Source organism: Protopterus annectens, chromosome 9.part0 (assembly GCF_019279795.1).
Source record: "Protopterus annectens isolate FY-2018-M chromosome 9.part0, PAN1.0, whole genome shotgun sequence".
Taxonomy (NCBI): domain Eukaryota; kingdom Metazoa; phylum Chordata; order Ceratodontiformes; family Protopteridae; genus Protopterus; species Protopterus annectens.
In genome coordinates this window covers 329,103,406-329,125,905 of record NC_056743.1, presented here as the reverse complement: position 1 = coordinate 329,125,905, position 22,500 = coordinate 329,103,406, and the positions used below count along the sequence as shown (strand labels likewise).

Below are 22,500 nucleotides of genomic sequence, written 5' to 3'. Positions count from 1 at the left end.
AGTTAGGATTTGTGAGCCATAAAATAGATTAGGAAGAAGGAAGGCATGGGCGAGTGAGATTTTAGCATCCAGGGTGAGGAACTTTTTATTTATTTATTATTTATTTATTTATTTTTTACATTGTTAAGTTGTGAAGATTTGCAAGTTACATAAACATATAGAAATTCTTCACATTGATGTTACATATCATATTGAAATATCACATAAACAAGTTGCATAAATATATAGAAAATATTTTACATTGCTAAGTTGTGTATCAAATTGAGATATGACATGAAAGATTCTTTTACAAGCATTCAGTATGGTATGAAAGGACTGAAATTAGAGTCAAAGAGTGATAAGCTGGGAGGGAGTTTGGGAGGTATGGGGTGGAGTGCAGTTACATTATTTCTATACAATAAACCAAGTTTTATGTGGGTTTTCTTGATGTTGAGTTGTACATGGGTATTAAATTTTAGCTGTTCATCAATGGTGACCCCAACAGTTTAGTGGAGGGAACAATATCAAGGAAAAGGATAGTATTATTTAGGGAGGAGATGGTAAATGATTTCAGATGGTGAAGGGATTTTTGGAGGAAAAGGAGAAGATTAGTTTTATTTGAGTTAAGAATGAGTTGATTATTAGATAGCCATGATTCAGTAAGGTTAAATGATTTTTGTGTGATAGACAATAGATCAGTAGAGTTATCAGCAAAGGAGATAACAGTGGAATCATCAGCAAACTGAATGAGAGCGGAGTGGGGACAAGCTTGGGAGGTGGTTGGTAGGGTGGTGTTATTTGGGAAGGTTTTGTTCTCTCAGGTGAAGAAGGTATTGAATAGATTGGCAATTTCTTGGTCAGTTTTTGCGTGTCAGGACAAGTTTTTGTGGAGAGTTCCAGAATTGTTTGGGGTTTTTGTGTGGTTTATTTGTAGGTGGTTGTAGTATGAATTTTGTCTTTAATGACTTAACAGTTCAGGTTGTTTATGATGGTGGTAGCTTTTCCAACATTTGTCTCTTTGTTGCATAATTGTTTTGGTAGCTTTAGTGAGCCAGGGTGCTGTTTTGGCTTTAACCCTTTTGGTTTGAGTTGGAGCTAGGGAATTTAAGATGGAAAGGAATGTAGAGTTGAAGAAATCTACGGCTTTGTCAAGAGGCAGTGTTTTTAGAGGTTTCCAGTTAATGAGCATAAACCAAGCTTTTGGTGAGTTTTCTTAATACAGTGATGTACATGTAAGTCAAATTTGAGCTGATCATCTATGGTCACACCAAGGAGCTTAGTACGAGTTTCAAGGGAAAGGATAGTATTATTTAGGGAGGAGATAACAGTCCTTAGTAACTGGTAGACCCTTAGACCCTGGAAGAGGCTTGATAGTGAAGACTCCAGATGGGAACACCATAGAAGCATGCTCTGAGTCCAGGGGCATTCTCCCTCTCATTGCAACTACCCCACAGCAACCGGGTATAGATATTCTAACTACCTGGCCTGCATTTAACAAAAAAAAAATTGCAGTACAGTGAAAAAATTCTTGTTTCATGGCACCACTCCACACTGCTGTATTATTTACACCATAGGCACAGTTTACCTATGCTAAAATGTCTGACATACGTATTTTTATTAAAGGTCTTGTATATACTGCACTTAGTGGATTTTAATTCCATGGGCACAAAAAACCTAAACAAAAGCTTCTGAAGTCTCAAACTTTACTTAAAATTTTTCGTGAGCTCTGTAAAATGAGCACTGTGACTTGTTTCCACTGTAAATTATTTCTCTGGATACATGAATTGTTCAAAAAATGGGAGGCACCTAGTGTGGCTCTAAGTGACTATCCCTCCTGCATATAAAAAGGGCTGCCTTCATCAGGAAGAAGAATGAGGCTTGTTCTCATTAATCACGTATATGCACTACTTATAAGCAGGCACTGTAATCCTTTTTGCCAAATAGGAGAATATTAGTCTTTCATAATGTATTTAAGGAGATGTGAGCTCCATAAAAGTCAGCACAGCCTCTCATAGTACATGTGATACAAGCATTGATAAGGGCAAGTCAGACTGGAAAAAGTTCTATAATAAAGCTTTCATAATTTGCTTCAACGAACATGAACCCCACAAAGGCAGACACACACTCTCATATTACACATGGTGCAAAACAGGCCAATAAAGTCTGGTGACAGGCTCATAAAAGCAGGTATTTTTAATGATGAAACTGTAAACGACTCTACAAAACACTCTATCAGGTGGACCTGATGAAGCTCAGGTGAAAGTGTTCTCTTAAATATAGAGGCAGCTCATGGTATGTTGCCATTTTTTATGAAAATAAAATCCTTTTAGCTAGCTTTGTGCTCTGTTTCTTGCTAGTCTTGTCACCCTCTGGGTTACAGGTGGGATACCAGACCTCACTGAAGATTTCCAGATTCCCTCTGTTTACTTTTTATATATAAAAGAAGTATGTCAGTGTCTGTAGCACTACCCCAATGATTGAAGGAGGTGAGGCTATGAAGATGGCAGAGGGGTAGAGGAGCATGAGATTTTCATGCAGCAGCTACACATGGAAATGTTTATTCCATTGTGTTGTCTCAGTAAGGTCAAACAATGTTGGTTGTGGATAGCTCTATGTATACCTTTAAAAAGGCTTTCTGTGAAAGACCTGTTTATTTTTGGGTGCAGTTTTGATTTAGTGTGGGCTGAATAAAACACTTGATGATTTTGTTAATGAAACTTTGTCGTGTTCTAGGATTTCTGCTTTAGTTTATCTTTTATTTTGTTTTCTTTTTTTTTTCTTTTTTTGTGGTTGACATTGTGGGTTTTAATGATTATGATTTGTTTACAAGGACCATGAATCCATGCAAATTACATTATACTGATAATCACATCCCCTGCAATGACAATTAAATTTAAAAAAATCAATAATTAAATTAAAATATTCAAACTGAAAATAAAATGTGTGAAAAATCAGCCAAACTCACACATGCACACACACTCACAAAAAGAAAAAAAAATGTACACATCATTGTGTTCAGCAATTAATGTTAAGAAAAGAATTAAAACAATCAAATTAAAATTCCCAGTTAAAGTTTTATAAAGTATAAAAAAAATAAATAAAAATAAAAAAATCTGTGTTAATTCTAAATTGTATCATCAACCAAAAACGAAGATGGTATTGCAGAAATGTAATGCCTAAGAAGCTTATTTTACTATGGTTTGATGATTTCTTACAGTTTGTTGAAGAGGCATACATTTAGTTTATTCAGAGTTTTTCTTTTGTTCTGTTATTTATAGAAATATATTTTCTTTTGAATTACATATGAAGTCAAATAAGATAAATAAGTTTCCTTTTTTATGCTTGTTTCTTTGCTTTAATTATATTTTGGTTGTTTTTCTGATATATCTCACTTTAGGATTACAGTTTTGAATTCATAACTATCAGATGGTATTTTACATACTTAATAGTCTTCTGTCAGTAGGCTTATTCTTCATATTCTGTACCAAAACTAGTTTGAGAAAAAAAAACATTACATTTCAGGCAAAGTGGTTAATTTCACTGAAATGCCCAGAAATCTAACACGTCTAAATACAAACTGCTTAGCTCTTTTTCTGTATATATACATACATCCAACCTAATGGTAAATAAGTATGAAGCAACTTGGCAGTCAGGCTTATTTCATGTAGGTTTTAAGTGTTATGTTTTTTTCTGTGGTTGCTAGGGTGGCCTACTGTTGTTCTGCCCTAGAAAAAACTTTGATGAAAAGTCTGTTCGCTTATTTGTGAGTTTGATTAAAAGGTGCTCGACAAAGAGGGGTTTGACTATGTAAGATTCGATTAAGTGATATAACCTGGCACCAAAATGCAATTCTACCAAATAGATTTTGATCCTTCATAGTGGAACCAGCATTTATTTTATTCATTCATTTCTTGTTTCATCCAAACAAAAATACCATGTTTCAAAAGTGCAAGCAACACTAGTTTCAGTTCCTTTAGCACACAAATGTCTTTTGTGGAATATACCCCTTCTGATAGGATATATACCCTTTGACTATGAAGAAGTCACTTAAATGTACTGGTAACAGTAGTCTACTTTGGCTTAATGGTCTCACACACATGCATTGCCCCCAGAGAAACCACAGCAATATTTAATAGTGACCATGCAAGTGCCTTTTGTTTTAACACACAGCTGCCAGCCACACACAGTGATAGCCCTCTTCTTTGTATACCACTGATATTTGATTCTGACAAACGTATAATAGATAATAGTAATGCATTCAACATTATTTGCTTTCATGTATGTGCACTGCCCTTGAACAAGCAATATAATAGTTCATTTGACAGCAATTATACAACTGTCCTTTGCTTTCACAAATAACATGTTTCCAAATTGCATGTTTCCCCCACAGAGATAGCTACCTCCTATGTATACCTTTTAAGTATCATTTTGATAGAAGTGAAAGAAATAATGGTCACAATAATGTATTTCAACTATGTTCTCTGACATATATGACAACAAAATATCAGGAAAAAAGATAAGCAATAGTAAAATAAAATAAAATAAATAAAAGCAATGCAATAATCTGGTTCATGATCTTACCTATGTTACACTCCTTAATATCTTTAATTCAAAACTGAAATTATTACAGATAAAATATCAGTTTGATTGACTGCTGACTTAAATGAAAGGTCTGCTAGCAATGCCAACAAAATACTAGTTTTTGTGTATTTTCATGCACAGAAAGAAGTACTTTGCTATCCTGGCTTATACTTACCCTGACAGTCATAACTAATATTCTGAACTCACCTTTGATCCAAGTGACACTATTTTTAGATCAGTTCTATAAACAATGAGACTCAGAATCATAGCAGCAGCTGGAAGATGAAGAACTCAGGCTATTCCTAGAATTGCTACAGCCATAGCAGAAGTCAGCAAGACAGCAGCTCACTACTGTTGTTTTTTATTAATAGCTCCTACCTCTCACAGAAGATCAGGACCTCATAAAAGCCCCATTTTACTTTTATTAAGTAGAGAAGGAGGTGTTGACAAGAGGCATGACAGCTTGAATATTTATTGGGGAATCAGCATTTTTACTGGGTTGTTTTAAGACACAACCCAGTGACCCTTATCCTCTTTTTTCAGTTCTGAATACTCCTGCATGCTGTGTGAGTTGTGTTGGGCCTGAAAATAAACAGAGCAGTTTTTTTACAGAATCTATTGTGTTAAAATAACTTTATGCAAAAAAGTTATATTGACAATTTGTACCCCAGTGGCACCATCTGTCCCTTGATGGTATTGATCAAAACCACCACTGTAACAGGTGCAAGCATGCAAAATCTGAAGGTAATGCTACTCAATGCTAGAAGTCTAAACCTCAAAATGCACTCTCTCGAGGCACTCCTAAAAATGGAGAACATCGATATCTGTGCAGTAACTGAGACCTGGTTCAAGGCTCCAGAGAGCACCCCTGCAATACCAGGCTACAACTCTTACCACACTTTTAAACACTAAAGGTGGAGGAGTGTCAATATTCACCAAGGATATTCACACCACCAGGCTAGTTGGCCAACACAATGTGTCTGAAATTCTCCAAGTGCAACTAACACTAGGTAAGACTGCAATCCAAATTGTAGCTTGCTACAGATCCCACCATACCCCAAGATTCTCACTGCACCTTTCTAAACATACTGGAAAATATTAAGATAGAACCAAACACCCTAATACTGGGTGATTTTAACTACCCTGCCATTAACTGGGAAAACTACTCATGTCCCAACACTCATGAACGGTTCTTGGAATTCATAAATTCCAATGCCCTGGATCAACTAATCCATAGTCCTACCAGAGGCTCCAATATCCTAGACCTGGTCATTACCAACATGGGAAATCAATGCTCCATACCTATGGTCAGGTCTGACCATAAGCTAATCACCCTTAACATCCACATCCCACCCCCCCCCCACTAAAGAAAACACCATAAAAAATTCTCCAAAGCCAACTTCATGCTACTCAAGTCAGAAGTGACAAACTTCATGACACCCATGCAGACGGGAACTGAAACTGCTGAATCCTACACTAAGGCACTGTACGAGCACATCCACTCATGCATGAATCGTGCCATCCCAAATAGAACCAAAATGCTCTCATCCAAAACAAGGAAGCCAATCTGGTGGTCCCCTGCCATAAACAAACTTTACAACAAAAGGAAGAAACTTTTGCAGAAAAGAGGAAAATCCCAGGATGCAAAAACTCCCTTACTAGCCTCAGTAAGAAACTGAGATGCCTCATAAAATCCTCCAAAGCTAGTTACGAAAATAAAATTGCCAAAGATTCCAAAGACAACCACAAAGCATTCTATAACTATGTCAAAAATCTAAATGGCAATGCTCAGATCTGCTCTGAGCTAAAACAGAATGGCATTAAATATACTGATCCAAAGGATATTGCCAATATCCTGGCAGATCGATTCAGTGCCAACTTCACCCCCCTCTCCCCCCCTAAATGGCCCATCTCAATACCGAAGATTGCCAAATTCCAGTAATAACGGCCACACAGGTACAAAACGCACTCTCTAAAGCCAAGAATACAGCATCCATGGGGCCAGATGACATCCCGGGCTGTGTACTACATGAACTACAATATGAACTGGCACCTCACCTAAGTGTCATGTTTAATCATAGCCTCACCTCAGGTTTCGTGCCCACTGAGTGGCGCAGAGCTACAGTTATCCCAATCCACAAGGGGGGGATCCACCTTGGATCCCGGAAACTACCGTCCCATCAGTCTGACAAGCCTTATCTGCAAGGCCATGGAGCGTATTATCATGGAACTTATAAACAAAGACATTGGCAACCTTCAAACACTGGACCCCACCCAGTTTCTGTTTGTGAAGGGCCGATCTTGTCTCCTGAACCTGATTAACTTCTTTGAATCAGTCTCCAGAGCCATGGACAAGGGTAAGGTGGTCCACACAGCCTATCTAGACCTTGCCAAGGCCTTTGACACCATCCCCCACTCTGGAATCATAGATAAACTTACTAAGTTGGGCATTAATCCCTATGTCACCCAATGGGTTGCTAAATGGCTTACTGATAGAACCCACACTATAAAAGTAGCTGACTCCAAATCCAGCTCCAGACAAGTGACAAGTGGAGTACCTCAGGGTTCAGTCCTGGGGCGCTCTTGTTTGGCATCTACTTCTCTGAAGTACAGGTCAACACTAAGGGACTCTGGCTAACAAAGTTTGCAGATGACTGCAAACTGGGAGCCATTATTGAATCCCAAATGATGTGGATACTCTACAAAAGGGCCTTACAGAAACAGATGCTTGGTGCCAGAGCCATGGGCTCAAGCTCAATGCCAAGAAATGTATTGTTATCCCTTTGGGAAAAACATGTATCCATGAATTACCATATAGGTGGCAGTACACTAAACACAGAAAGTGTGATAAGAGACTTAGGGACACAGGTGGACAGTGGTCTCACCTTCGATAACCACATCGCCACAACAGTCAGGAAATCCTTCTATGTGGCACACCTCATCACGAAGGGCTTTTCATCCAGAAAAAGGAGGTCATTGTCCCACCATCCCTCATTAGACCCATTATAGAATACAACGCCCCATTTGGTATGTACCTCTCAAGACATCTGCAACAACTGGAAAGGCCTCAGAAATACCTCACTAAAAGAATCACAGGCCTAAAGCAGATTCCCTACGCTGACACAAAAACTCCAGCTATACTCTGTCAGATATCGTCTACTCAGAGGTGATCTCTGCTTAACATACAAGGCCATGTCAAACCCAGAGCTGTTGGACATGCTACACTTAAAGAAATCCCAGTCCGTCAGAGCTACACGCTCCAGGGATCTAAACCTTGTCATCACAATAAACAAAACATGCTGGAGGGATAGGTTCCTGACCCAGAGACTCCCCAGACTCTGGAATAGATTGCCCATACTTATCAAGCAGAGTGCCTCTTTGGACCTCTTCAAAAGGAACCTTGACGACTGGATGGGAGAAAGGAAATTCACCCCAGGGATCACGTCAGTCGCCCTGCTAGACAGGGGTCCAGGAAAGTAAATAATGTGGGAAGAAATAGCCAGGGAATTGTTATGGCTAGGCTTGTATAGGCCCTAGGGCTGATAGCCTAGTACCAACCTATGAACCTATGAACCTATGATACATTTTGACAATGGTACAAGTAAGGCCAACTGGGAAGTCATTCTGGGGTGGCTGTTGCCATAGAAATTTCTAAAAACCGGCATGTAGCATAGTGTCATGCTAATGCCTTTATATACTATCTGTAGAGGGCAGGGATATCACTACATGATCTCAATTTCAGTACCACAGTGAGAGTTGGACAGAAAAATAGAAAGAGAATGTTAAAAGTTCTGGGTTCAGTGGTATAGTTTTAAGGCAAGGTATTTTTTTTTTAGTTCTACTGTTATATTATGAAATATCCATAAGCAATTTAAACATGGCAATACCTGTCATTGATAGGAGCCCTGTCTATGCTTACATGTCAGGTGCAAAGTTTCCAACTGCATACTGTCCATCTGTCATATCAATAAATTCGGGCAATGAGCTATGATCAGGGATGGATATATGCAAAACATCCTGAATACAGAATTCAGTCATGTAATAGAATTCTTATCTCTTATATCTTCATATCTTGCTGATTCATTCTAGCACTGGAGAATTTGTTTATTTTCTCACAAGTCAGGTTTCTGTCAGAACCAAAGCATTCTGAGTACAAGCACATTTTTGCACACAAACATGCTAACTGCTGGGAAAAAGTAGTATTTAGCTATGTACAAAAGTTTTAAGGCTATGTTTGCCTTCTCTAACAACTGGCCTTAGTACATTCTGTAATCATTTCCCTTCTCTGTGTATTATGAATCTCATTACAGGCACAGAATAATAATTCTGCAGAGGTTCTAGTAAAACTTTCAATATTAAAAGACAAGATGCTACCATGCTAACTTTAACTATAATAAATGCCTACAGTGCAAGCTGTAAATGTAATGCAAAATGATATATATATATATATATATATATATATATATATATATATATATATATATATATATTATTGTTGCAGAATGACATATATCATACTCTGTTTATGAGGGTGCTAACCACATGCAGAGGCAAAGTATATGGGCTTTTACACTTTACCCTCTGAGTTGAGAAAGAGTGTACTTCTGAAAGCTTCTATGCATTTTGTATGCATTTGAATTCTTTAGCAATATAAACAACAAAGTAAAAATCAAAAAAAAAAAAAAGCAAATTGCAATTGTTCAATGACAGTCCAATTCTAATGCATCAATATTCATAGTTAAAATTGTAATGCCTTTATTGAAACACAATGGAGAAGGATTTCTACAATTGTATGGTCAATGAAGTACTACTCAAATGGCACAGCTTTTTCAAACGAGGGCAATAACTTGGTGAAACCCTTAGCAAACTAGAAGTCTACAGTCTGCCATATTTGTTCCCATGCACTATCTCGGCTTCCTATCTGTCCTCATGATTTAAACTGCAATTGTCTCTTCTTTGTTCAGAGACGAATTTTACATTGATTAATGACAAAAACAACCAAGTCTCTATTTAAAATGATTATTTGCTGTCGTGCCACTTCCCTGTTGTGTCTCTGCCTAAATATCAACATCAGGTGTATCTCCAACATGCTGTTTCAGATTCCATGGATCACGTCTGATGTAATTTGATATACTTGTTGTTGTGTTTTCATTTATTTGAGATAGAAAACATAAGGACAGTTGCAAGTCCTGTATAAAGTTTACATTGTTGGGCTATGTCCCAGATATTTTTCCAGTCTTTGGAACCTTTCTATAATAGCCTACCATGAACCTTCCAGACTTGCTACTGTCATAAAGTAACCATGTTGTCAACCTCCATACAAGTTTGGTACAATGTGGCTTGAGAGCAGCTACCATAATTCCCCTCCATAAGAGAGAACATTCCACAGAATCAGGCAATTGAAGACTTATAAGTCTAACCGACCTCATATTCAAAGCAATGGAAAGACTTATCATGGGGCTAATCAATAAGAAAATAGGGAACATCCAAACCCTACCCCAGTCTCAGTTTAGATTCATCAAGGGCAGGTCATGATTACTCAGTCTGGTGGACTTCTTTAAAAAAGGTCACCAAAGCAATGGATGAAGATAAAATGGTGTACACTGCATACCTCAACCTGGCTAATGCTTTTTTTATTTTTATTTGTTGACCAGGTTAGTCCCTAGGTTAGTAGCCTCTTTTCTAGGGGAGACTCAAGGTAGCATTTATACTACTAGCAGAAATTTGACCAAGGCATTTGAGAACGTCCCATATTCATCATTGTTGTGAGTGGGACCCATTTTGGAGGATTACTTCCTGTTTCCGTTCCAGGCACAGAGGTGGCCCGGAGAAACAGGGAGGCAGATGGAGAGAGAAGGAAATGGAGTGGCAAAAGAAATGAAGGTGAAAGCAAATGTAGAGACTGAAGAATGTGTGCAGCATTCTGTGGAAGTGTTTCAAAGAAACCTATTTAATGGAGATGACTCAGCAAATGATGGATGTATAATTACAACCCTCCAGTTGGGAGGGTTGCAGGATGATTTGTTTAAAGAAATGGTGGTGGACAGAAAATGAAGGAGATGTTTCCTGGAGATACATTATGAAGAAAATACAAAATAATGATGCAGGGACAATCCTGAAGAATAGTGGTGAGATGGAAAAAAAACTTATACAGAGAAAGTAAAATAAGGCAAAAGTGAAGTAGGAAAAAGGAATGCAAAGAAAATGAAAAACAGAAGTATATGGTATGGATTCAAAGTAAAGAAGCCAAAGAATTGGATAGGCATGAAGTGTAGGAAATTTAATAGCTCTTTTGGGTATAAAAACACATGAGGTAAGAGCTTTTTCAATGGAAAATTTTCTTGGAGAATATGAAAAAAAAACTATTACTAATGGAATCTTTATGTGATAAAAGCATTTAACAGGGAAACACAAAATGAAGATTCCTGTACAATTTCAAACAAAGGTATAAAGAGACTTTGAAAGGACATTTGAAAGATTTATGTAAAGATGCACTGGACATTGCAAAAGTTTACAACAAAAGGGGTTTATGGACTAGGTGGCTGTGATTGTAATATTGGGTTAAAATAGGAAGAGAAAAATATACATATACCAAGCATAGTAAAAGTGGAAGGGAATGGGTGTTGTAAAATACTGGGGACAACCCAAAATATGTTTTTTTGTGGAAAAGAAGGACATTTGACAAGTAACTGTGACAAAAGAAAATGTTATATTTGTGGGGAAATGGGACATGGTTCAAAAATGTGATTTGAAATGTTATAAGTGTTATATAGGCATCTATGGATGAATTGAAAAAATGAAAGTAACAGTAAGGAAAAAATAAAGAGAAGAAAATGAGCAAAGAGAATACATTTTAGAAGTAGTAGAATAAACACTGGATGAAAAAATAATAAAAAGGACATAGAAGAAGGTTCTGAAATAAGTGATGAAGAAGACATAAACTGGGAGGTAGTAAAATGGAAAATAATTCTATTGGTAAAAGGGTAAAAGACAGAAAAAGAAAATTTAAAGGGATAAGTACAAAATACAAAAGAAAAAAAAAGAAAGGAAATGGATGAAAAAGAATATACATACAGCTAAAGATTGGGGCTTGGTATAATTGTTAATGTCTTTGACTCACAGACACAAGGTACAGTGTTTGATTCTCATCTTTGGGAGGAAAATTGGTTATGCTTAGAATAGCCTATTAAGAAAGCTAGCCCAATAATTAGCTATGAATTTATGAAGCCATGAATCTAAGGAAAAGGGGAAATGAAAAATTTAGAGTGCTTTCTGTAAATGTAAATAGTATTAAGAATATAGTAAGAAGAGTAGGAATTTTGGAGTGGTGTAATACATGTGATGTAGAGATAATTATATTAGAAGACACAATATTTTTTACAAATGAAGAAAGATTACAAAAAGAAAAACTATGGGAAGGAAAGATAATCTGAAATTTGGGAAATGAGAGATGTTCTGGAATAGCTGTATTCTGTAGAACTATAGTGAAGATATTAGATGTAACGAGCAAAAACAGGAATATTAACCATTGTAGATTTTAAATGGAAAGAAAAAGTCTAACTGTAAAGAAAGGGAAAGCCTATTTCATCAGATGTTTAGACTATGTACTGATAAATATGAATATTATAATAGCAGGACACTTTAATTGTGATTTAAGAGGCAAGTGTAAAAAGAAAAGAAATTATATAATAAAAATGTTTGAAGTTATAAGATGTAAGTTAAAACTTTGGGATAAATGTTCATGAATTTACAAAAGGGGTATGTATAGAACTGAAGCAGATTATTTTATAGTATCAGATTGTTTAGTTATAGGAGAATGAGAGGTAGTTGAAACAGGATTTGCTGATCATCTTGCAATATGTCTGGAAATAAAAGAAAATAAGGAATAAATAAAAATAGACAAAGGAATAAAAATATAAACAAGAAAGCATGGAATGAAGAAGGAAAGACATTAGTAATACAGTTATGGAAATATCATATTACTATGAGAACATTTTACAAAAATTGTTCTGAATGGTGAGTGATATTTAAGGAAAAAAATATAAACCTTTTTTACAGTGGCAATATGAAGTGAGAAAAGTAGAGAAAGAAAAATATAAATAAACATATAATGGTGCATTGGGAGATTTAGAACATGATAGAAAGTACTTTGACAAAGAAAATAAGTATATGAAAGAAATCAAGAAAAAATACAGGAATTTTTATATAAGCAATTATATTTTTTGCAAGGAAAAAGAGAAGTATTGTGTTACTTAAGCAGATTAGTAAAGAAAGATGGTAGTGTAGAGAGAGAAATAAAAATGTAAACAGATAAATAGAAAGCACTCCGGAAAAGATTATGAAGAGTGTAGTACAAGACGTGCAAGAAATGTTTAAAGAAAAATGAAGATAGTGAAAAACATGGAAAGTAAAAAAGTTAACAGAAAAAGAGAATAAAGAGTTGGAAAAGGAGATTTCTTTAAATGAACTAGATAAAGTGTTAGGCCAAGTGAATATAGATTTGGCTGCAGGCTCAGATGGAATAGGTTATGAAATGTTTAAAAATTTAAGGGAGTGGCAAAAAATGTTTTTAAATATTTTGAATGAATGGTTAAATTATGACTTTATGCATAAAGAATTTGAAATCTTATGGGTAATAATGAAAGAATATAATATAAGTGAAAAAGTTAGGACATTATGTATGTCAGCATATAGTAATAATAAAATAAAAATACTTGTAAATGGCTTTTTAAGTCAAGAGGTATATATGAAGAGTGGTGTAAGACAGAGATATCCAATGAGTTGCATACTCTTTGCATTAGTTATGAATGTGATAGTATATTAAATAAATTACAAAATGAAGGAGGCAGGGTATATAACACCTGAAGGGTTAAGAATTACAGTTATGTTAACATATGCAGATGACATTATAAATAATTGCAAAAAAATGGATAAAGGAAGTAATCATTTGCACAAATGAGTGTTTAGAGATGATAGGGTTGGCTTTAAATAAATAGAAAAGTAAAGGTTTAGGTGACGTAGTAAAGATTGAGGATATACATTTTACAATGAATTAATTTTTTTGTTAAGTATAACATTTGTGAATAAAGAAGGAAGCAGAATTCAATGGGAAAAAAACAGAAGAAATAAAGCAAATGTCTTTTCTGGAGAACATATAAATTATCATTCAGTAAAAAGGTTTACTTGATAAACTGAGTACTGATAGGAAAATAACATACTTAGCAAGTGTATTTATGTTGCTAATAGTATTTGAAAAGGAATTATTACACATACGCTTTTCATTTATATGGGGTTCTAGATTAAACCCAGTATGTACTACAAATAAAGAAGAAGGGGAGTTAAGGTGAATTAACCAAGTGGTATATGCTGCTTCATTAAATTTGTATAAAATTTTAAAGTGAACAAATAAAAAAGATGAGTGATTAATAGTAAAACTGTATAAATATAAGTATGATAAATTGTGGGGTATGGTAAAAAAGAGTAAAAGAGAAAAATAGTGTATAAATGAAGAAATAAAATGTTACCAAGAAAAAATATTTTTGTGGAAAATAAAAATTGACGATATAGAAAAAGAAAAGTATGGTAAAAGAATGTAATGATAAAACATTACTACATAAAACCATGGGAAAAGATAACACATGAAAAAGTAAAGCTATAAAATAAAAAGCAAATTGAATAATCGGAAAGTAGAATGTCAAGATCTTTTGTGGAAACTGGTAATAGATAAATTGCCATTAAAAGGAAATATGCAATATAAAAAGAAAAGTGATAGAATATATTTACATTATCAAGAAGAAGAAACTACAGAACACGTGTTTTTGAAATGTAAAAGAGTAAAAAAGTTATGGGGAAAACTATGTAAAGATTTTTTTGAAGATATAAAAGAAATGGAAAAAATAAACACAGATATGCTTAAATATAGATATTATTAGAATAGAAGTAAGGAATATGTTAAAAGAACAGATAAAAATGTATTTCATGTTATATGGTATGAAAGAATAAATGAAATTATGTTTAATGGTAAACGGATTTTATCAACAATTTTAAGTAAAATCAGATGGTGGTTATGGAAAAAGGAGTGGCGGTCTAATAAGGATGAAAATTTACCATGATTGTATAGGAAATTTTGATTATATGTAAACAGATTTGTATATTTATATATTTGTACAGATGTAAATATTTATAAATATGTAAATATTTTGTAAATAAGAGTTATTTTGTTTATAAATAAAGGACCCTATTCTTTTCGATAGGTGAGATAAGATCCTTTAGATCCACCTGAGCTACCACTGATTGAAGCAGATGGGGCCTTGATTTAACATCTTATTTTAAGGATAACACAAAGTGTAGCACCCCCTTCTGCTGTACTGCAGTGTCAGTAATTGATCTACCTGGTATGGGAATAGAACCCACAGCCTTCTGCATCAAACGTGGGTATGTTATCTTTTGCACTACTGACACTGTTGCTTTTAAACACAATCCACCTATCAGGCAAAGTAGAAAAGCTAAATAAACTGGGGAATAAACCCCTGTGTCATCCACTGGCTTGTCAACTGGCTCACTAATAGCATCCCATATTTTCATCTCCCATGTCCTAACTTCACAAAGAAACAAGTCAGCAGTGGAGTTCTCCCAAGGATTTGGTGCTGTTGATGGACCTACTGAACATCAACATGTCAAATGGCATTAGAAATACTTAATTCAGGGATCTAAACATCTTCTGCAACATTAACAGAATGGTTTGGAGGGACAGGTATTTATCTCATTGGACACCATAGCTCTGGAATATCCACATAAAACAAAACACATCCCTCTCCATATTCAACCGCAACTTGGATCTATGAATATGTAATAGAAAACTGACTTCAGGACTGTCCCATGTACTACTAATAGACAAAGGGAGCTCCTAAATGCTTTATCCCATGCAAGGTCCACTTAAATTGTCTATGGTATGATTCCAATTATTCTGCAAAGGTCAAATGACTATAATTTTATTTAGTTTAATCTGGTCCTTGAGACAAGAAGAAACTCCATTCTCAAATTCTAGAAATTTTCAGCTTGGAAAGGTAGCTTGTTTAAAGTATTTTTGCCAGAATGGATAACTTAAAAAATCTGGGCAAAACAAATGAATTCTCAAGCATGTCATTTCTGAGACAGAAACATCTTTTCAGAATGTTAATTGAAGTATGAAAAGATGTGTGGTTCTTTGAACTTCTGAAATAAATGTGTACAAAAAAGCTTTGTGGAACAGAGTCTGTGGCTTAATGGGTGACACACTTTTTTCACACTGGGAAGGTTGGATTTCTCTAGTTTCTGCCTTTATACCAGCTGCTTGGATCAGTGCTGACGTTGTAGTGCAACATAAAGGATACTCCACTCCTGAGAAGCTGTCCTTCTTATGAGACATTGAAATAAGATGTGGTGATGTATAAGAACTTACATCACTTACAGAGAAGAACAGGGGTGTTTTATTTATAATGCAGTTGCATATGTGTATATTTATAAGTATACTGCAAAGAAAATTCAAGAATGCTTTGAATCAAATATGTAAATAATATTAGTAACTGTTCATACAGGTTAATCACCAAAAATGTCACCTTCCACATCCTCCTTGTCCCTACTTCAATTTTAACCTTCTTAAGGTATTTTTATCTTTGCATTTCTTGTTCATTCTTTCCAAATATACCATAAACAGGAAAATAACTTTTTTTTATCAAGATAACCACACAAGAGTACAAGAATTTCCTGGCTCTTCTAACAGATTACTCATAAGTAGCATGCATACTACCTCATTTCTCATTTAAAATATGCTATGTGTAATGGGACTAATATGATCAACAAAATGTTAGCTTAATAACACTGGCATACTGCTGACAAACAAAAGAAACTGGGATAAACCACTGTTAAGGTAACAAAGTGACAAGCAAAAAATAGGAATGCTCACATAGCTAGCCTTACAATAAATTCAGCTGCAAATATTACTAATAAAAAGATAGAAATTAATACAAACCTTAAACTGCAGCATCAAAGACTGAATGAGAAATCCAGTGGTATGTGAGACATTAGTAACAATATTGCATAAACCCAGGTACAACTTTTCAGCACCTTAGCTGTTTCAAAGCAGTGGCAGGAAGCAGACACTTACTGTTCTACTCTACAGAAGTCTATTGGAGGGCACAGGGGAACCTAAATATAGATCTATCAGTCTTACATTTGCAGACCTGTGCAAGGGACAGAGCGGACAGAACTTTCTTAAACTTCATACACAATAAGATGGTAGTGTTGGAAACATTATTAGCTCATGGCAAAAATATCTTTGTCTGATTTTGTTTAACAGTACTGTTTGAAGGTAAAGGATATACAGACTAACACAACACTCTTAATGAATGCAACTTTGATGTAAACATTTATATCTCAGATAATCCAGCATGAAGAATTATGGTTAACACAGTCACCTGTCACAGTGCAGCAAAGGGTGACCAAATCGTTTTTTGCTGAGCACAGATCTTAAATTGTCAATGCATAACATTAATTTGCATTGTCTATTTCCTGAACTGCAGCGATATTATGGAAGAGCAGAGAGTAACATTAAGCAGACGACAGATAAGATATTCTGTAAAAACAAGTTAGATGTTAGATGTATTACTCTGCTATGCACATAGTTTGTAGAAGTTTAACTCAGCAAAGATCAAACCAAGTTAGTATAGTTTTGTTCCTGCATACCTTCTTTTTCATTGTAAGAATCAGCAGGAAAAATGTATGAATCCACACAAAAGATGATAAGGAAAAGAAAGAAAAAAAGGCATGATGTGAGTATTTTAAAGTTTAAGTCAAAATGAGTAATAGTGAATATACAGTATCAACCACAAAGAATTAAAAACAAAAATGTGCACTGAAATAAAGGTATGGCTAAATGAAGTGTTGGACTTGTACCCCTGGTATAATAGTACAGATAAATATCAGGGCATCTTCTCAGATTAGACATTAATTGAATCTATCAGCACAGCTGCCTAAAATATAAGACTAGCTAGGATGAACCAAAGCAACATCCAAATAATGGTTTAAAATGGCTGCTGACACATTTTATATCAGCAATATAAGCTGTGCATTACTTTATGCAGTCCCACAAACAGCAGAATATTACAACTTCTTTTTTGATTTAATATTTTGAATGCCTTGTTTTCTGCATGCCAGTTGTGGTCATTCTACAAGAAAAAATAACTGAATTTCATATTTGCCAGTTGAAAATATGCAATGTTATGCAAATATTTACTAAATTTGCACTCAACTTATTTTCTCTCTGCAGCACTTTGTGCTTGACCATTAAAATAGCTGCTAGTTCAATGGTAAGAAGGAATATCTGCGAGCTGCTGTTTTAATACAAAGTTCTTGCACAAACATTTAGGTAATTACATATTTAGTAACTTGAGTAAGTGGGTGGATCCTTATACACACTTTACAACCACAACCAAATCTGTGGGGCCAAGGGCAAAATCAGATGCTATATGCATGCACAGGGAGTTCACAGTAGTCAAACTGCGAATTTTTGAGAGGAGGAAGGAAGCCAGAGTACTCAGAAGAAACCCAGAAAAAGTGAGAACATGAAAAGAATCAAGGCAGTAACAACTGGGAACAGAGCTAGACCCCATCCCTTGGACCTGTAAGGCACAGCTCTAATTTATGTTGAACATTTTCAGCAATGAATACTAATTTGCTGAGGACGACTCTGGAAAACAAAGAACATGAAATCAGTATGTGTGTGAGAAATGACTTTGGACAATAATTAAACAGGAATTCAAGAGGTGGGAGAAAGCTTAAGACCAGGGAAGTTGTTCATGAGGTAAGGTCACTAAGACGGCATTTTGTAGATTTTGTTAAAAAATCTATCAGTGAATGGGTGCAACGTTAGTACAGCTGAGTGTACTATATGAGGTAAGGTCTTACAGGTAGCATTTGTCTTGTTGTATGTAAAATGTTTGAAGTTTAATACAGTTATAATGTAATGTTTACCAAAATAAAATGTTTGAAGTTTAGTAGAATTATAATATAATGTTTACCAAAATAAAAACCAACATAATGTTGTCAGTAACATTGTATAACGAAGCTTTCAGAATACTAATTTTATGGTTTTCCTGTCATCATCTTAAATGTCATTGCATAATTCTGTTTTAAGAGGTCATTGCAGTCACTATGTGAAATAATATAGTTTATGTCCAGAATTCCATTTTGGAACAGAATTGAGGAAGAACAGTACAGTTATTCAGAGATGAGGTTCCATGCATGGCATTTTACAAAGCTGGTGTAAAAATGATAACGTTATAAGGAAATGATTGACAGTTTAGTTAAAGAGTCATTACTTTTGGCACTTATTAATGTTTTGAGACAGAACTTTCAGTCAGAATACCCATCTTATGTGTCTACGTCATGAAATCTATGAAACCGCATAGATTGCATTTTATAGTTCTGGGGTCCAGAAAAATGAAGGCCTGACTGCAACCTAGTCAACCAAGGTCTGAATAGTGACCCCTGCACTGCAAAAGCAGCTGATGGGGGGTAATGAGGCATATGCCTGCCCGCCTCTCAAAGTTGGGGGTATGGAAGAATGTTGGGAGGCTGTCATGAGTCTCAGTGTATATCAGGAATCACAGAGAATGGTGACAACAATTATAGCACTGGATAGGCTATGGAAAAGTGTTTCACCATGGAAATGGGTCATGTAATCTCACAGAATATCTATTTGACACCCACACTAGGTGATATATCTCAGCACAATGTAGGGCTTAACCTAGCAATAGCCCATCTACCAGCTCTCCTCAGAGGTGGCATTGATTATTCTGCAGGGGATGGGGGAAGGGGTCAGCAATTTAAGTCAGGATGTGTAGTTTTCAGTAGAGCAGCAAACACTGAGGTGGCAAGGAGCAATTATAACAGATGTCTGATTGCCATGAGGTGAGGAACGTTGCAACTCATTACCCTGTGGCAAAAAAAAACAAAAAAAACTGGTGCAAAATGTTGAAGGTCAATATGAGGCTAAAATGCTGTGGTCATTAGGTGAAATAGACTGATAAGTTTGGTATTCAGAAATATTTTAGGTAAAAACTAAAAACTTTGAAAATAATCTGATTTGTCTATATTGTGAAGTCTGAAGTGACATTGTGAAACTGCCATTAAAATGGATTTTACAATCAATGTGTGAAATGACACTTCCAATACAGAATCACTTATGGGACAGAAACATGTAAGTGCAGCTGTTCTGGGAGGTTGAAGGTGGTCACTGTACTGGGAGAACTATATCACTGTACTGGGAGAACTATATCACTGTACTGGGAGAGCTATCACTTCCCTTCAAGCTGCATTACATCTGAGATCATAATGAGTTGCAGGGTACATAGTGCATCCTTACTATGGGAGTGTTGCATTGTCTATCATGTCTTCTATTTAAGGGGAAGAAAAAATATTTAAGGGCAAAAATAAAACATTTCAAGGTTTTACTGGAAAAGCTCACATAGACTCTGTCACAGACTGCTGTGAGGGAACGTTTAGTTTGTTATTCCTTATATTGATTTCTTCTATTATGTATACTGTGGTGTATTTTCATTGCACTGTGTATTAATTATATTCTGTTTTCAATTGCATATTTAAACAAGGAAAGAAAATAAAGCTGCTTTTCTTGTGAGTCACAGAAATTAGATTTTCTCCCTACTTTCCCCGTACTGTTGCCATGTTCTTAAACTGTCTCTGTAGTTGTCCACCTCTTATGTTAATTTGACCACATAATTCCTTCCCTCTCCTCTTTCATTACTGTTGTCAGTAAGCAGAGAATTATCATTTTGTGAAGTCACTCCTCCTTTGGCTATTTAAATTTATTTGCCCTCCCACTGTATTTCATACAACCAGAATACTGAGTGCCCACCCTCTATCCAATCTGTCTTGTTATTTTAAAATGAGTGGTTCTCCCCTTAGAAGGCTAAAGCTCAAGTTACCCTCTCTTTTATATCTTCCTAATTGCTTCATAAACACTGCAGTTATTAGAATACTGACCCATTTTTTTATCTTTTAAAATCTACAACACCTGGGACACAAGACTACCAGTCACTGGATAACCAATGTTTTGAATCTCAGTAGTGATCGTGGGATCAGTGCTACTACTTCGCTCCTGGTGAGAGGAGCAGCAGGGAATCATTGGTTTCTGACTGTGTCTGACTGGGATCTGTGTGTATGTGTGAGAGATATTCCTGAATGGTCAGGTTGCTACCGACAGCATCTACCAGGAGAAAGCTACAACAAGTCTACAGACCCTTGCAAAATTTGGGATGGGAATGCTGATCATCAAAAAGCCTCAGTCCTGCTTCTCATTTTGAGCATGGAAAGCATCCAGGCTATCAAAAGCTACAATGCCTTTCATACATTTCAGTCCTCCTCAGCTCAGGATAAAACAAAGGGTGGGGGTGTCTCAGTGTTCATAAAGGACAAGTACATTGTTAGACTGGTCCAACAACATGACTCACTTGAGCTGCTCCATGCTCAACTAACCATAGATGCGACCCCCTATCATATCCTTGCTAGCTGCAGATCCCCTAACATAAGTCTGGAAACCCACACCACCCACCTAAACCTACTTGAATGACTTGACACTCAGCCTAACTACATACCTATGGGTAACTTCAACTACCCATCCATAAACTGGGAGACATATATGACCCATAATTCACTTGCTCAGAGGTTTTTAACTTCGTCAAAGCAAACACCCTGGAACAACTAGTTAGCTCCTCAACTAGAGGTACAAATATCGTAGACCTGGTACTCACAAATGGGGGGGGGGTAGGGTGGTGGTGCTGCTACCTCCCATGCATTAACTCCTTCCTAGTAAGACTTGACCACAAAATGATCTCCTTTAGTGTTAAAACTAACCTAGAACTCCCATCAAACTCCAAATCTGTTAAGAACTTTGCTAAGGCCAATTGCCTCCAACTAATTGACAGCTTATTAAACTTCCAAGGCCCTCTGAACCTGGATGACACTGAGGCCTAGTCTGAGCTGTATACAAAGGCACTGTACAACCACATTCAAAGCTGCATAGAAAAGACAATACTTGATTGAGTCAAACTTATGATTACTGGCAAAAGTAAATGACCCGGAAGGATCCCTAGCATAAATAGGCTATTCAACAAAAGGGAAAAAATTCTCTTTAAAGTCAAGAAGGAACAGACAAAACAGTGCAAAAAGAAACTCTCCAGTCTAAAAAACAAATTAGAGAGCTGGTCAAATCTGCCAAAGTAAACTATGAGACAAAGATAGGCTCCCAGGTTGTCGTTCATCTTGGTTTACAATTTAAGATGAACAGGCGGGGTAGTTAGTTTATATGCTTTATTACACAGAAACACATCAGGATGGATAGCAGCAGTACAAAATATAAACAAACTGATTAACTGACAGATTACACAGACATGCATGCTTACATCTTAGAAAATGGCAGTCAGGCTTGCACATGCTCCGTATGTATACACTTGTGCAAGCCCCTGGAAAGCTTCTTAAAGGTATGCATGCATATTGATCTACATCCTCCCTCTTTAATGAATTGCTGACAATAAAATGACATTTGGAAAAGACATGCAATAGGATAATGACTAAGAAATAGACACAACACTTATGTCCAAGTTGCAGTGCATCTGGAACGTGGTCTGGAAATGAGACCTGATCTAGTGAGATAGCAATCAGTACTGGGTTTAGTAACAGGGACAGTCATTGGTGAACAAACAGATTCTGGAGATTTGGGATTCTTCTCAGGAACAGCGATATTTACTAGAACGTTCTCTGGAACTGGAACGTTGAATAACTCACTCTGAGAGTTATTCTCACAGGTATCATACTGCAATACAGGCTCTGACACAAGGATCAAATGTTTCTGATTCTGCCTAAATTCTACTCCTTGTGATTCCA

The 22,500-nt window shown here is 35.9% G+C and overlaps 1 protein-coding gene across 2 annotated transcripts in view; it reads left to right on the top strand.

The window, feature by feature from the left end:
* LOC122811218 (SLP adaptor and CSK interacting membrane protein) overlaps positions 1–22,500 on the top strand; it is a 335,317-nt gene that overhangs the window by 24,134 nt on the left and 288,683 nt on the right. Inside the window, exon 1 of one of the 2 annotated variants that reach the window (XM_044082910.1) lies at positions 18,126–18,400. The exons of the other annotated variant lie outside the window; for it this stretch is intronic. The gene's annotated coding sequence lies outside the window, so the exon portion shown is untranslated. Of the gene's footprint in view, positions 1–18,125; positions 18,401–22,500 lie in introns of those variants that run through there. 2 annotated transcript variants of the gene reach the window in all.